Source organism: Cricetulus griseus, chromosome 5 (genome assembly GCF_003668045.3).
Source record: "Cricetulus griseus strain 17A/GY chromosome 5, alternate assembly CriGri-PICRH-1.0, whole genome shotgun sequence".
NCBI lineage: Eukaryota > Metazoa > Chordata > Mammalia > Rodentia > Cricetidae > Cricetulus > Cricetulus griseus.
Window position 1 is genome coordinate 167,109,274 of NC_048598.1, and position 16,873 is coordinate 167,126,146.

At 38.6% G+C, this 16,873-nt stretch overlaps 1 protein-coding gene and 1 long non-coding RNA gene across 18 annotated transcripts in view; one reads left to right on the forward strand and one right to left on the reverse strand.

The window, feature by feature from the left end:
- Hdac9 (histone deacetylase 9) overlaps positions 1 to 16,873 on the forward strand; it is a 535,633-nt gene that overhangs the window by 276,177 nt on the left and 242,583 nt on the right. The window lies entirely within an intron of this gene.
- LOC113836235 lies at positions 7,835 to 10,804 on the reverse strand. Its single transcript, XR_003486220.2, has 3 exons — positions 10,697 to 10,804; positions 8,681 to 8,751; positions 7,835 to 7,946 (listed from the first exon to the last, which is right to left on the reverse strand). It is a non-coding gene; the product is annotated as an uncharacterized LOC113836235 (long non-coding RNA).

Sequence of the window (16,873 nt, forward strand, 5' to 3'; positions counted from 1 at the left end):
GGGTCTTTGGTCAGATTTGCTAATGCATTCAACATTAGAAATATACCAGTGTTCTCTGTGCTATTTTTCATGTATATATTCATCTCTTGTGTGTTGTGTGCTATTTTGATCACAGTCTGACACTCCCAAGACTGCCAATAAAATTTGCTTTGAATCTGAGAGAGGAGCTAGCTACTAGCTGACCAAAGTTAGTCATAGAGGTTTTGGAGGACTGAGGACAGAGAGACACAGGAAGTATGTAGGGCTGGGATTGGAGATGGTCTTAGCCTTTTTGGATAAATGAATGAGAAAGAGACAGGAGGTCACTGGTTGCTCCTCTGCAATTTCTCTGATCATTTTCTTACCCTGATATCTGACTCTCGATTTTTCATTGATGAAAAATATTTAGATAAATGCTTCATCTGGCACCCAATGTGAGGCTCGAACCCATGACCCTGAGATTAAGAGTCTCAAGTTCTACTGAATGAGGATTCTAAGATAGTCATGAAAGGACTTAATCCGGCAGATCCCTGAGGTTAAGTACAAACTTAATGAATCTTTCTTTGAATAGTGTTGCTGTTAGTATCTTGATGTGGTCTGGAACCCCTCTAAATCTGGCTATTATTTCCCTGAAATAAATTAGAGTCTCCATTCAGGGATTTTCCAAATTAAATTTTATGTCCAAATACATGCAAAAGGTAAAAAAGAAGTAAAAATTATTACAGAACATTATCTTTTAGAAGTAACAAGTTATTCCTGAATGAACAATTAAAAATCAATCAAATATCAATGTGAACTAGCATTGCCATTAATAAATGCAGCTAAAAAGTGTAGGGGAGACAAAGGAAAAACTGTCCTATTCTAACTCAGTGTAAAATGAAAATATAGAAATTTGAAACACAAACTCTTAGAAATATGAAGATGACATTGCCATTATTTTTGGAAGACCTCATTTTAAGCAAGATTGTCACTTGTCAATTATTGACCAGACATGTACCATGTGTCAAGCAGTATCTTAGGCACTGGAGATACAGGGACATGCTCCCGTGGATGTGACACTCAGAGTGGATCAAGTTGAGGAAGACAATATGAAAGCTAGTGAGCATGATTTCATATAAAAAGCTAATTACTTTATACATAGTGTCATTGCCTACCCTGGAAACAAGAAGAAATGGAACAAATGAAGTCTTGCTAGGAGGTTGTGAAATATAGCTGAAAGAAAATAGTCATTAAATAATCATTTAGAAAATGTGGTCATCAAATCTCTATTTTCATGAAAAATACATTGGAACAAGTGAAACAAGAATACATTAAACATACAATGAATGTTATGTGAACATCTCTCTCTTCATATATATATATATGTATTTAATATATATATATAATATATATGTATTTAATATACATATATAAATACATATATATTATTATTATATGTATTATTAAATCACAATTAAGGAAATTGTGACCAAATGAAGAAGTTTCCATGTTTGGTTCTGAGAATTCATTGTAGTAAGGTCTCTCTCTTCATATATATGTATATATATATATATATATGTATATATATGTATTTAATATGTATGTAATATGTATTTATATGTATTAATAAATCACAATTAAAGAAATTGTGACCAAATGAAGAAGTTTCCATGTTTGGTTCTGAGAATTCACTGTAGTAAGGTTCCATTTTTTTTTTACTATTTTTACATATAAATTCATTTTCATAAAGCAATTGTAACAAAATCCTTTAAGAAACTTGTAAAGTGAATATAGTCTTCCTCTGCCATAATAAGCATTAGAGACTGTTCACAAAGTTTTGGTTAAGGAAACAAGTAAAAGGGCATCTGGGTAGCTATGGGGCAGTAACATATCCAGAGACAGAGCAACATAGGGACTGGACATTGGCTATCTGTTCCCATCTCATCTTCATGTAGACATTCATTGCTGAATGGTTCAACAAGCTTTGGAATGGCTGGCTAAATTTGAGGACAAATGGGCTCGTTCTTTACTTTGTATTGTAGAATAAAATAAATTCCAGCCCATCACAGGATCTGGTGAAAACAGGGCAGGAATGAGATTGAGGTGAGACGCTGTTGAGTTGACATCCAAGTCTAGACCATCCTTTTCACAAGATGGTATAGGAGAACACAGTGCGAGAAAGACTGAGAGATGAAACAACTACATTTTAACTTATAAAGAATTCTGGACTTAAAAAACAGTATTTTGTAAAATATTTGAAAATATATATATATATATATGCATATATACATATATAAGGTGTGCATAAATAACAAATTAATTAAATTAAAACATTTATACTTATTCATTAAAATATAGGGAATTATGGGTTATTTTATTTTCTGTAGTGAAGACTTAATTTTAGAAAAGAATATGTATCAGGATTCTGGAGGAAACAGAAAATAATATATGTTTTGAATGTTGTCAACACTATCCTGAGCTATGTAATAAAATTCTACTCTCAGAAAGGAACTTGAGTTTCAGTGTCCGGAGATCATTTGGTTGGAATTGACATAGTTACAAGTGGAAGCCAAGGGCTGTGTGTGCCCGTAGGTTATTAGACAGCATCAAGCATGGATTAAATCTCTGATGATGAGCCCTGGAGATGGGACAGGCTAACCTCCAGTGCTGTGTCTCTGTGTCTGTTTCTATGTCTGTTCCCAGTACCCCCTGTGTGTCTCCCACTCAGCTCTGTCAAAAAGTGATCTGGTCTGCTGATGCTTTAGACAGTAGAACTAGCTCCATTTGTTTACCTTTGCAAACGTTAGCCCACACTTGGACATAATCCTTCCATATTTTTTTTTTCTGGTTGAGCAACTTGTAAAGCCTGAATTTGAGTTCCTGAGGCTGGCAAGAATGTTAATATTGGAAAACAAAACAAAAACAAAAACAAAACAAAAACAAAAAAAAGCTTCCTTCTATACTCTAGTATTTAAAGATATTCTGAATCCTCACTGTCTCAGGTACCTTACTGCAGAAAGGAAATGAAATGATAGAATCAAACATACACACAACCTCTCCAGGTAAGAAAGGAGAATTTCTCAAATGCATAAGTGTTTCAGACTCTTAAATGATACCAGGTAGATGTTGCTGACTCTGTCAGCAACTCTCTGTTTGGATAGCAGCACATGAGAACTGACCATGTTTGTGTCGGTGTACTGATGAACCCAGCCAGTTTGAGTTAGTTAGCCAACTGAAATAAGCTTGCATGTATTTGGGTTTGGTGCAGTAATAATGATAGGGTGCATTGTTCTTTATCTAACTTTGGGACCTTTCCATGAACCTGTTCTCGGGAGAGCTTACTTGAAATTACCCAACTAAATGCTAACAGATTCAAATAGAATGAAGGGTCATAGTTACATTTAGGTCATTGCTCCATCATAACTGCTTGCTGATAATTTCATTGTAATGGCTTCAAAAATTACTTACACACTATGTAACAGTTAGTACACTGCTGCACCGAGAAACCTGACCCATGAAAGTCTCTGGTCTTTGCATTGATCAGGACTGGAGATGGGGTCCAGCATGGCATCATTCATTGTACATATACTCCAAAGCTGGAGGAAGGAATTCCTGTACACAGGACTGCTGAGCAGGCAGCAGCCCAGACAGCTTTTACCTCAATGAAGCCTTTCCCTTTCTAAGTCTGCACTGTTATCCCCACAGCTTGTATAAACATGTTATACTCTATGCAGTTCAAGACCACTTTTGAAGCCATTTGTGCTATTTCATGTGTCCTCTGTTACAGCAAAATGGTAGCATTTCATATTCTGATAATGATAGCTGGTTTTATTGCACCTGATTACTGTGGTTCTTGTTCCTTGATTTATCTGCCTTTAACACTTCTACCTCAAGAAATTCTTCCTGTTTGAGTAGCCCAGTGTAGATTGTCAAGGAAGCTTTTGATAACCCAAATCTGAATGAACTCCAAAGCTTGCATGCTTCCATCTTGTGGGGTACCAGGTGCCCGTGTAGACACTTCTGTAAGTTTTCTTGATGCTGTACTCAACTTGGCCACAGCATTCATCCTGACCACAGCATCACATGCCTGCACTTTTCCTACTTGAGTTCTTTTGTCTTTGCAGATGGATAATTCTTCCCTCCTCACTTCATTAGATTTCTGTTTTTCATTGACTGTAGTTTAACACCTTTCATTCGTGTCTGATTTTTACTGAACTTGCATTGAAAATCTCATTAATTATTTTTTCACTTTGCATGAGCTCTGCTGTTTGTCAGTTAATATCTTTGCAGTGACAAAGACCTTGAGGCCCTTGAGACCTTGCAGTGACAAGTCCTAACTTGAGACCCAAGTCAGTTTCACCTTGAACTTACTCAGCTACCAGAGGAATGTCAACATTTAACATTCTGTAAAATGCAGAATGTCACATTTAACATTACACTGTATTAGGTGGGCCTTTAGTTTCTTTTGTGTTGCCTCAAGTAAGAGCATTAAAAGTGACTAATAAAGGCTCATGGATGACAGGCTTCCTATGCAAACCTGGTAATCTCAGTTTGGATCCCCAGGACCCACATAAAACATGGACACAGCAGTTGTGTCTGCAATACCAACATAGCCCTCCTCGGAGACTGAAGGCACAGATAAAAGAAGATTGTGGGACACCTACCCTGGCATACATATCATTGAACAAGAGAGACCTCATCTCAAACAAGGTTGAAGATGAGGGCCACACCTCAGGTTGTCCTGTGACATCTATAGGTACACTGTTTCCTGGACCCTACTACAACCACACACATACACCCATACTACCTACACATGCACACATATTTATCACACACACTACACACATGTACAATATAAGCAAATGCACACATATTACAGACACAGCACATACATACACACACACAAATGCACACACACACACACACACAAATGCACACACACACACACACATCACACACACACAAATGCACACACACACACACACACACACACACACACACACAGCCCCAAATCCCCTATTATATTAAAGTCACAGTTGTAAAGGAGTGTGTTTATTCTCTTTCAGTGTAAGCTTCCTGTCTCTATTCATCTGCAACCTCTGAAGTTCTCCAGCCAAGCTGAAGAAAACACTCTAATGCCTTTTAAAGTTTTTTTTTTCAGCCTTTTCACCAAGTTTCAGCTATGGAGTTTAGTGCTAGTGTCTTAAGATACACCATATGGCCAAATGCATTCTGGATGGTAGCGGGAGTCTTCCTCTGGCTCCACTATCTTCCTACTTCTCTGTCATTCTTTCCCTAGTGCAGCAGCATGGCAATCTTTTAGGTCATTACATCTCTTGTGTACCTGACCATTTATGCATGTTTTTCATCTCAGATCTGACTAGTTCTGCTGATATGTCATGAGAGGTGTGTGAAGCTTCCAGGAATAAAAGAAAACCTGAGAAGAAAGTGTCTTGCTCAAGACTACCTGTCTGCCGTTGCTTTAAACAGCTCCCATTTTAAATACCTCCAGCCCTGTTCTGTGTTTCCCTAAGATATGTTGGGGACATGGCAGCCCCTTTACATCTTATGTTCATAACTGCCCTACCTGTAATTGTTCCTATTGGAGCCAAGGTGGAGGTCTTGTGCATAAAGTTGCTCAATAAAATGCTGGGTTCATAGCCCTGCCAATTTTTCTTAATTCTTAGTCTTTTCTCCTGTTATAGAATCTCAGGATAATTAAAGATTTCTCCAAATTGCTGCCTGTGTTTTATTTCTCAGTCAGAAGCTTGCAGAGAATATTTCCAACAGTTGTCGTGTGGGCTTTTCCTGAAATGCCATGTCACTCCAAAAGTGATACTCTGCTATTTTGACTACTCGCAGAAAATGAGGAAGGAGGTGGGCTGCACACAGAGAAACTCCAACTGAAATCATACTCTTGCCAGGCCGGTGATGGAGGAGAATCGCTTATCTTTAGAATTTTAGGAATAACAAAGGCAGTGTGAACTTTGAAAAAAATATTTCCTTTCAATGGCAAAATAAACGATTAAACAGTAATTGTTGCTATGGCCATAGGGCATTGAATAAAACATTTTCTTGATGTCTTTGATATCCCAGCACTCTGGTATAATTATTTGCTCTGCTAAGTGTTATGTAGATACAAATAGGCAGTTTATTAACACATTTGTAATTAATGAATTATCTTATTATTCTAAAGCAACTAACAATTTACTTGTATATCAAAATTGGCCATAGGTTAAAAAGTAAGAAAATGGCTTTTTATCATATTAAATTTCAGTAACAGATTTTTTTTGTTATTCGAAGAGTTCATGAAATTTTAGCTTTAAATTCTAGTAGTGCCATTAGAAGATGTCATAGGATATATGCAGATTCTTCTTGTTTAGGAGAAGAGTCTGTATCACTTAATTTTTTATGTCTTTTCTTACAAAACAATATTGTTATTGTCCATAGACTGACTGTTGTATTTTCTGTAAGATAATCTAATGATAGTATTTCATTTGTCCTCAAATCATCCCTAGAATGTTTTTAATGTTCTCATTACCCAGCACCACGTGATCAGCATCTTTCTGGAGGGGCTAAAGTGAAAGTCTCCTTCACCAGCATCCTCCCATAGGATCTGAAATGAGTAGAAAAGGCCTATCTTGGGGCTTCCTAGCTCCATGAGCTCCTTCTTCTCAGAGGAGGTGGAGCCCTACTATTGTTGTATTTAGCCTTCGAGGAGCAAAGAATGGAAAGCAAGGGCACAAGCAACATTCAGATTGGGCAGTTTGCTTCTCTGACATGGCACCGTATTTTTTTTTTATAGTTCCAAATTCTCAGATTTTTAATAGATCCTAATATATCAGCCAGCTCTATACAGTCTAGAAAAACATGCAGGATTTTCTGAGCATAGTCCTTCAAGTTGTGCCTTTTCCTTGCTTCTGTCTTCCTTGGTCTCTTGGCTCCATCTCAAATAGTAGGTTATAGGGTGGGCTGGAGATGCACATCCTTTCATAGTTTTTCTTCATAAAGCTAAAGATTTTGTTCATTCAGAAAATTTTTAATGTTTTTTTAAAGGTTTATTTGTCTTTGCTGTTTGATAATAAGGCATGGGCTCTCAAAATACAATATTTCTGTACTTATCTTAGAGCCGTACATTTCATTTGGTAAACTACTTAAATTGTCTCTGGAATCTCTATTTTTAATGTCATTGTAAAAGGCAGTGAAGAACCAGCAATGCATGAGAACCTTGCTGTGTTTTGTGTACTTTCCTTGGAGTTAGAGTGTAGCTGGGCACTTACATTATCCTTTGAATAATTTTGGGTTTCAGTTGTATGGAATGTTTTCTTCTGTTGTCGGTTGCCAGCTTGGAATGTCTGTTTCTTGCTTCCGGATTCTCATCACTCAAACAACATTAACAATAACCTGGTCTTCCATTGCTGTCCCATCCTGTCTGACACTGTCAGTAGCAGTTTCTTGGTTAAGCTGAGCTGGCTGGGACAATGGAGCACAGACTGGGCAGTGGATCATCACAGTGAAGTATTTTCTTCCATTTGTATATGAGTGCTGACACTACACGAATTGAGGCTAACATACCTGCTTTGCTCTGTGCTGTCCTGCAGGGCCCCATCTTGATGGTAGGTTATAAATCTTTGGCATGTGGCTCCAGTGGCCCAGCATGACAACATCCCATGCCCTAGGAAGGAGGCATATCTGGAGGAGCACTGGGTTATTCTGCAGGGGCATCTGGAATGGCAGGTGTTACTGCTGTCTGCAGTCCATGGGTGAGGACTCTTATTGAACCTCTCTAAGGGACAGGGATCTGTATGTCAGAGGAGGGAAACTTCCATTGGCCATAGCATGATGGGAAGGAATTTCTGTATGTTAAAGGGTCTTTGTAGGGATTGGTGAGGTGGCTTGATGATTGATGGCATTTACTACTTTTGCAGAGGATCTGAGTTCAGGTTCCAAGGACACTTGCAGGCACAGGCACATGAATACATGCATACCTGTAATTAAGATTAAAAATAAAATCTTAGAAACCACAATTCTTGATCAAAGAAAATTAGAAAACCTTTTTTTTGGCCCTATATGCTGGTCTTAATAATCTACACTTAAAAATTTCCAGAAGGCCCTGCCACAAATTGCAACTGTTTATTTACCCAGGTTTACTCCTCACAAATCAGTGATATAATCTTTTTATTCCTAGACTACATTGATATTTTCAGCACTCTCAGTGTTCCTGGAAACTACACTTGGAAACAGTGAGTTACACTTGGTAACCCCAAGGAGTTTCCAAATTGTTCTATGTTGTCAACATTCTCACCTATTGACAATAGCAGCCCTGGTGTAGCACTGCTTGACTAAACTCCAGGTTCTCATGCCCACTGCATGAATCACCCTGGGCATTTTTCTTAACTTCTCTCCTCTCCACCTTCAGTCAAATGTGGGCAGTAGGTGCTTTTCCCTTATGGGGATATTTTAGTATGCCAGACGTTTATACATATGAGTACACAGGGCATAGCTGGCATGAAGAGAACCCCTAGTCAATACCTACTGTTGTCGTGGTTTCCTCACAACCTTCCCTTTTACACATTTTTAACCCGACTTATAATGACCCCTCGACATCAAGTGACTTTGTCATTCTCATGAGTAAACTAGTATGTTGGCCAAATGCAGTGAAAAAAGAACAGTTTTTTAGAGCTGCCTGGATTTACACTCAGATCTCAGAACCCCAACTTACAAGCTATACCACAGGTACGCTACCGTCTCTCTTGATCATGGACTCCTGGCATGCTGGGGCGTTATGATGACCTGCAGATACACTGCTGTGAGTACACAGTGATAGGTGGTTGTTCCCCATTTGGATTTATGTCTCCTTCTTACCCCTTCCCATCCTACCTCCCCATTTGTATTCTTTGTGTCCTGCTAATCTAGGCCAGACCCACGCCAGTACATGGCAAATGGAGACTAGTGCTATTTTCACTGTTTTTAATAGCTTAAGCCCTGTCATCACATGTCAGCCTCTCTGAGTCCTACAGTGCAGTTGATGTCATCTTCTCCTAGAATGAGTACAATCCCTTGTCCCTTTATTGTTGACGTTTGAGGATTTTGCCTCATTATCCACAGTGTCTTTGTACCTTTCTTTCTGTAGAGGACCTCGTGTTCTTGACAGGGTTGGGCTGGATAATTTAGCCCAGAAAGAAGCAAAGGATGACCAGGGAAGCACTGGATTCACACTCCTAGGACTTGGTGTATTTGTTGGGTTTGGACTTAGCAGCTCACTAAGAGGTTCAAAAGCCCCTCAAAATTGGTGCTGCATCTAGCTTTGGATATGATCTGCAGAGTAAGTGAAAAGACTACTAATGTGTCCTCAATTCTGCCAAGATTCATTTCAAAAACCAGGAAGTAAGAAAGTACAGATACTATTAGAGAAGGATGTGAATAAAACAGCCACTTAGAAAAATATTAAAATAACACAGTATGAAAAACTGGGTAGGTAAGTTGTTGTTTTGTAATGTTGCCTTAAGATGACATAAAAACCCAAAGGTGACTGAGCTCTGAAAAAATCAACTCAACACAAGGACAGAGTGAACTATACCAGGAAAGTCCATAAAAATGTACCAGTACATGTGAAACTGGGAAAATTAGAATTAGAAAAGTGGTGTTTTGCAGGAGAAGTGATTTTTGGCCCTTGTAGGCTCAGTGAAGTTTCTAGAAGCAATATGAGACCTGGACAGTAAAGAAAAAGAAACGAAAGAGATTTGAAGTAAATATGGCAAAATGCTAAGGGATTGTTTGGGAGAGTTAGTTGTTCATGGTATTTTGCTAATATTTCAGATATCTAAAATGCTCCTAAGCTTAAAATTAGATTGTTAAAAGAAAGAAAGGATGGGGTAAGTTTGGCCAGGGGTTGTTCAGGACTGTGTGCCAAACATTTGGGAGGATATTCTTCCTCAGAGTAGAGAGTAGGGAGAGTAGAGAGAGAACACACAGCCCAACCTCAGAGGTTCCTGTGGTTTCCTTCCTAGCGCAGCCTCTGACAGCACAATGTCCACTGCTGGATGTTTCAAGCTCCTGTAGAGTTGCTTGCTTTCTTCTTCTATGTAAAATTGCTTTGGCCTTCCTTTTCTTGGCCATGGGAAATTAGTTCAGTGAATCTTCCCTACAGGCTACTATGTAGGAGCAATTAATGCCATAACAGGCCTCGTGGCATGTGAGTTTAGAGAGTGCTTAGAGTTTAATGTGAGTTATTTTTATTTCTATTCGAACACGTGTTGCAGTTATCCCTTGGACAGCAGAAGACTGTCTGCTAATTTAAAGCTAGACTTTTTTGGCTCAATTAAGCCAAATTTAGTATGGGTTTCAGAAACTAAATAAACAGCAGTCTTTTATCCCATTAAAATGGATGTGCCAGATTTCTGTGTACTTAAGTTTTTAAATAATCATTCACTCTATAAGGACCTTAACTATTTAGGACTCAGTTGCCCACCTCAGGAATACCTGTTTTGCAAAAGGGACACACAGAGGTGGGGACCTCCAGTCATATACTAATACTCTATGTGTGTCTCATTATTTCCCACAAATGAAAGTGGAGTGTGGAATGTTGCACTTACTGGCACCAGTGCCATTGTTAAATCTTAAGGGGGAGTGAAGGCCATAATCCATAGAGATACTGCTCACTGTCATTTTCATATAAAATACTAAACTACTATTCTTTAGGGTCTGGAGGGATGGCTCAGCAATTAAGAGTACTTACTGCTCTTGCAGAGAACCAGGTGTGGTTCCCAGCACTGAAATGGTGCCTCACAATTGTTCCAAGGGATTTGACGCCTTCTTCTAATCTCTCCAGGCACCAGTCACTCATATGATACACTCAAACAAAATGAAAATAAATAACTCTAAAATTTATTTTCAAAATATTTCTAGAGGAAACAAATGATATACTTTATAACAATGGCCGTATCTTGAGCACATTCCCCTATGGAATTATCAATACAAATGCTGGGACCTAGGATAGGGAATGCAGATTCATTACTTCCAGGGGAATATTCAGTCCCTGGCCTATATGAATGCATGAGTTTATGTATGTTGGTGTGTGTGCCTCACACACCCATTTGTGTGTCTGTGTCTATGGAAAGTGACACAAGTCATTCTAAAGTTGATCCATGAATAACACTATTACAACACATCAAATTTCCTTTAGAAATTCCTTGTTTAGGGCCAGCGACATGGCGTAGGGTGAGACTCTTTTTGCCAAGACTGATGACCTGAGTTCCATCTGTTAAACCTACATGGTGTAAAGAATGGAATGACTTCAGTGAACTTCACTCCTATCTGCATAAATATACCACAGCAACTGCATTTCAACACACATGCACACATGGACACTTAACACAGAAGTAAATATACATAATAAACAATTTTAAAGAAATGCCTTGCTTGGGAACTCTATCCTGCCCGTCTCCTGCACTGCAAGTTGTAGCAAGGCTGCTGCTTGCAGTACAGCAGGGTACAGATTCAGTGTGTATGACACACCATTTCTTATATCCAAGGACACTAGCAAGCCACCAACAGGCTCGTCCATGCATGTATTACTTGAGTATGAAGCTTATTTTCAATTCACATAAATTTAAAGTGGAACTTTGAGTCAGTTAAGTAACAAGTACTAAAACATTCAACATTATTCTGGCAAACATGATGGTAGATGTGATTTATAGAAAAAACTGTAAATGGGATAAAAATATTAGAATGTGGATTTAAACTGGCAATCATCCTATACTTGCCCCTCAGCCAAAGGGAGGATAATATTTAGATTTATTACACAGAGACAACTATGACAAACTTTGTATTTGATTTGGAGACAGATATGATAACTGAAGAAGATCAGACCCTGAATGAAAGTTCTTCATTTAAAGTGTGATATGCATAAGCTAGCCACAAAGCAGGGCCTATTAGTGCTGTGGGTATTTCAGAATTCAAGGAGACAGTGTGTGAGAATACTTCATAAAAACCAAGCAGTGTCATTGTACTTGTTGGGCTGGATTTACACAGTACTTTCCATTGGGAAGGGTGTGTATCTAAGAATGTAGGCAGACATTTGAGTCTGTAGATTCAGAGTTTTCACGTTTCTGTTTTTAGCTGCTAAACATTTTAAAAGACAATAATAAGTCTCTGATATCTTCAGATTATTAGGTTATTCAGGTTATTAGGGATGACCTCTTCAAGTATGATTGTTGTCTTCCCCAAAACTGGGTTTCTTTGGTCTTGCTTATGATTATGTAAGTGATACATCCTATGTATTAAAAACTCAACATTGTCAACACAGACTGGAATCTTTTAACCTCTTAATATTTTAACCACTGTCTCCTAGACTAACCCTCTATTGCAGAGACAGATTATAATTTTTAAAGTTCTGTCTAAAGAGCTCTTCTGCTGACACTCTTACATTCTACATGGCTTTTCTTCTGTGTAGAGCTTGGCAGGGTTGCTTACCAATAACCATGTATTTGTCTAGTAACTGATTCCAACTTAATGATAAATCATAGCATTTTAAAAGTCACTTTATATCATATTGAAGGCGTATGTTCAATTGTATTTTCATGAACTTTCTAGCTGTTCAGTGTGTCCTGCTCGTGATCCTCATTGCTCAGCATGTCTCTCAACCCCTGTCTGCTGTCCTCCTCCCTCTCCTTCCTCTTTTAGCCATGGCCCCCTGCCCTGCATCTCTACTTTCTTCTTTCCCCATTCCTTCCCCTGATTGCTTCCTTGTTTCTACTAAGAGACACATGTGCCCAGAAATATGCAGCCTGTGGCACTGAGGATAAATTTGAATAAGAAACAAAAATCCTCACTTATACAGAATTTGCATTGTAGGGGTGGAGACAGACAATGCTTACACACACACACACACACACACACACACACACACACACACACACTCACACCTACACACACTGTAAGGACTATGAAACAGTTAGCAGGTACTGTAACAAGAGTACTATGGATGGACTCACATCACTGCATAAGATACAGAATAATCATTATGAAATAAGTTATTAATACACCTAGTATCTTGGAGATAAAGAGAAACTGCTATATATCCCATCTTTCTGTCTCTCTCATTCATATCTGTAATGTTACTTACCCTTTACAAAGTTGCCCCCACTTTTGCTATTTGAAGCCTCTTCTGACCCTATAAATTATTGCAGAAGACAGAGTGCAAGGTTCTGGTTTTTTACCGTTGGCTGGGATTCTTCAGAGATCATGTCTTTGTTTTTCACATTCTTTTATGAAAAGCAAGCTTTAAAATTTCAGCTGTTCAAGGGCTGGAGAGAAGGGTTATTGGTAAAGATTCTGTATTGCTCTTACAGAGGACTTAAGTTCCGTTCATAATCTATTTTTTATAGATTATAGTGGCTTATAATTGCCTGGAAATCTAGCTCCAGGGACTCTAACACTGCCTTCTGGACTTATATGTGTGCATAAGCACATCCATGAACCTATTTAACTTTTTAAAAGATTTATTTTACTTTTAATTTTTGTGTATATACACATACAAATTGTGTATATGTGTATACTTATATATCTATACAGATATAGAGATCTCACAATGCACAGACGTATTTACAGAGGCCATAGGAAGCCATCCAATAACTTGGAGCTGAAGTTAAAGGTAGCTGTGGGTCGTCCAATACAGATGATGGAAACCGAACCAAGCCCTCTACAAAAACAGCAAGTGCATTTAACCACAGAACTATCACTCTAGCCCCAAATTAAATCTTAAAATAAAAAATGCAAGCATCTTATTAGTGATGATAATTATGTTCATTCAGTACATTGAAGTGTGCTAATATCTGGAATTTTAATTAGCAGAAGCACTAAGTGGGACCTGGGAGGGATTCTGGCATTTGTGACTGTAGCTTCCCACCTTCAGTGAGAGTCTGAAATCTGCTGTGGCTCCCTGATTATTTATCCATGATTACAATAAACATCTTAAATTCCAGGTTTATTATAAGAAAAACTATATCCAGTTTGGCACACTTCATTCCTAAGCATAACCCTGGAAGACAGCCCTCAAGGTTGCATCAGTTTACGACTCTTCTCTCCGTCTGCTTTAGAGCACTGCTTGCCTTCTATGGTCAGTATTTCAAAGGAAGCAAAAACTGTTCACAGCACTGCTCCAAAAATGTGACACAGGTTAGCACTATATAATAATGACTTCTAGATGGTTTTGACTGATTCAGATTTGTTTTCATATTTCCAAGGAAGAAAGAATGTATTTTCAGTGTAAACACTGATGAAAGATTTTGTTCTTTGAAACACTTTTGACTTTAAATCTCAGAAAGTGTTGCATGAAACACAAAATTTTCCTCTCTTATATTTTTTATTTTTTTCCATTTTTTATTTAAATTAGAAACAAGATTTTTTTTTATATGTCAATCCCAGTTCCTTCTCCCTCCCCACCTTCCCTGCCCCCCACTAACACCCTAATTATCCCATACCCTTTCTGCTCCCCAGGGAGGGTGAGGCCTTCCATGGGGTCTTCAGTGTCTATCATATCCTTTGGGATAGGGCCTAAGCCTATCCTGTGTGTCTAGGCTCAGGGAGTATCCCTCTATGTGGAATGGGCTCCCAAAGTCCATTCCTATGCTAGGGATAAGTACTGATCTACTACAAGAGGCCCCATAGATTTCTGAGGCCTCCTCACTGACACCCACATTCATGGGGTCTGGATCAGTTCCATGCTGGTTTCCCACTTATCAGTCTGGGGACCAAGAGCTCCCCTTGGTTAAGGTCAGCTGTTTCTGTGGGTTTCACTAGCCTGGCCTTGACCACTTTGCTCATTACTCCTCCTTCACTGCAACTGGATTCCAGTTCAGTTCAGTGTTTAGCTGTGGGTGTCTGCTTCTATTTCCATCACCTGCTGGATGAAGGCTCTAGGATGGCATATGAGTTAGTCATCAATCTCATTATCAGGGAAGGGCCTGATAATGTAGCCTCTCCTCTGTTGCTTAGATTGTTAGTTGGTGTCAGCCTTGTAGATCTCCGGAAATTTCCCTAGTGCCTGATTTTTCTTTAAACCTATAATGGCTCCCTCTATTATGGTATCTCTTATCTTGCTCTCCTCTATTCTTCCCCAGACTCAACCTTCCTGCTCTCTCATGTCCTCTCCGCCCCGCTTCTTCTCCCCTTCTCATTCTCCCAGCCCTCTCCCCTCCCCCATGCTCCCAATTAGCTCAGGAGATCTTGTCCCTTTCCTCTTCTCTGGGGGAACATGTATGTCTCTCTTAGGGTCCTCTGTTTCCTAGCTTCTTTGGTGGTATGGACTGTAGGCTGGTAATATTTTGCTCTATGTGTAAAATCCATATATGAGTGACTACATACCATGTTAGTCTTTTTGTGACTGGATTACTTTGCTCAGAATGGTTTCTTCTAGTTCCATCGGTTTGCCTGTGAATTTCAAGATTCCATTGTTTTTTTTTTTCCACTGAGTAGTACTCCATTGTGTAAATGTACCACATTTTCTCTATCCATTCTTCAGTTGAGGGGCATCTAAGCTGCTTCCAGTTTCTGACTATTACAAATAATGCTGCTATGAACATAGTTGAACAGATGTCCTTGTTGTAGGAATGTGCTTCTTTTGGGTATATGCCTAAGAGTGGAATTGCTGGATCTTGTGGTATACTGATTCCCATTTTCTGAGGAATTGCCATAGAGATTTCCAAAGTGGCTGTATGAGTTGGCACTCCCACCAGCAGTGGAACAGTGTTCCCCTTTCTCCACAACCCCTCCAGCATAAGCTATCATTGGTGTTTTTGATTTTAGCCATTCTGACAAGAATACCATGGTTTTGATTTGCATTTCTCTGATGGCTAAGGATGTTGAGTACTTTCTTATGTGTCTTTCAGCCATTTTAGCTTCCTCTATTGAGAATTCTCTATTTAGTTTTGTCCCCACTTTTTAATTGGATTATTTGGTGTTTTGGAAATATATTGGTCAGAATCTTTTCCTAGAAACATAGTTAGACTTTCTACATCCTTATATTAGTCACATGAAGGTATAGGACCGTAGGTGTGGGTCTTGGCTCCACAAAATATTTGACCTTCAAAACATGTTTCAATCATAATTGTTTCATTTAAATGTTCCTAAACTGTTGACCCAATCCTGATACATTTTTGCAGAGAACATACTGCTGAGTTGAGACTCTATATGCTATATTTAGCCCCAAGCAGATTTTTATGACAAGGTAATAAACCCCTGGAAACAGGTTTATAATGGAAAACGCAACTTGACCCCAGCTAGAGGAGCCCAAATGCACCTTACAAAAAGCTCATTTCTGAAACACACAAATCCCTTTCTCCCAGGGGTGGTGTCACAGGAGAAAGGTGTACAATAATAGTTGTATTTACCATAAATGCCTAACATATTTTATGATGATTTGATTGTATTAAAAATTTCACCTTATAGATTTTAATAAAACTGCCTATGGACAAAGTTATTGCAGTTGGATTTGTTTTCCCTTGCCCACTGCTCTTGGTGGAAAGAAGTGAGCAACTCTTGTAAAAGGCTTTACTTTTTAGTACCTGCTTAATAAAAAATAATTTCCTCTTCTTTGGACTTGTTCATGAAGCTGAGAAATGACTTTGTAGGTCAGTGGTGTGTGGCAAACCTGATTTTTATAAGTTTTTTATCAGGTGGTACTGAATCATATAAGATGGGGAAACTGAAAACCCCTTCTGTACCAAACATAGAAGGGCAAGGGTCATCCCTAGTGTCACAAAGAAGAAAACTGAAGCATTTTGTTCTTGTTGATTTCTGGTACAACAGAACCTTCTGAGATATGAGTAGCTAAAATATTTGGACATTTCTAGCTATATTTAAATTTAAAATTTTGATATAAATGATACTCATTGTTTAAAACACAATAAAATTC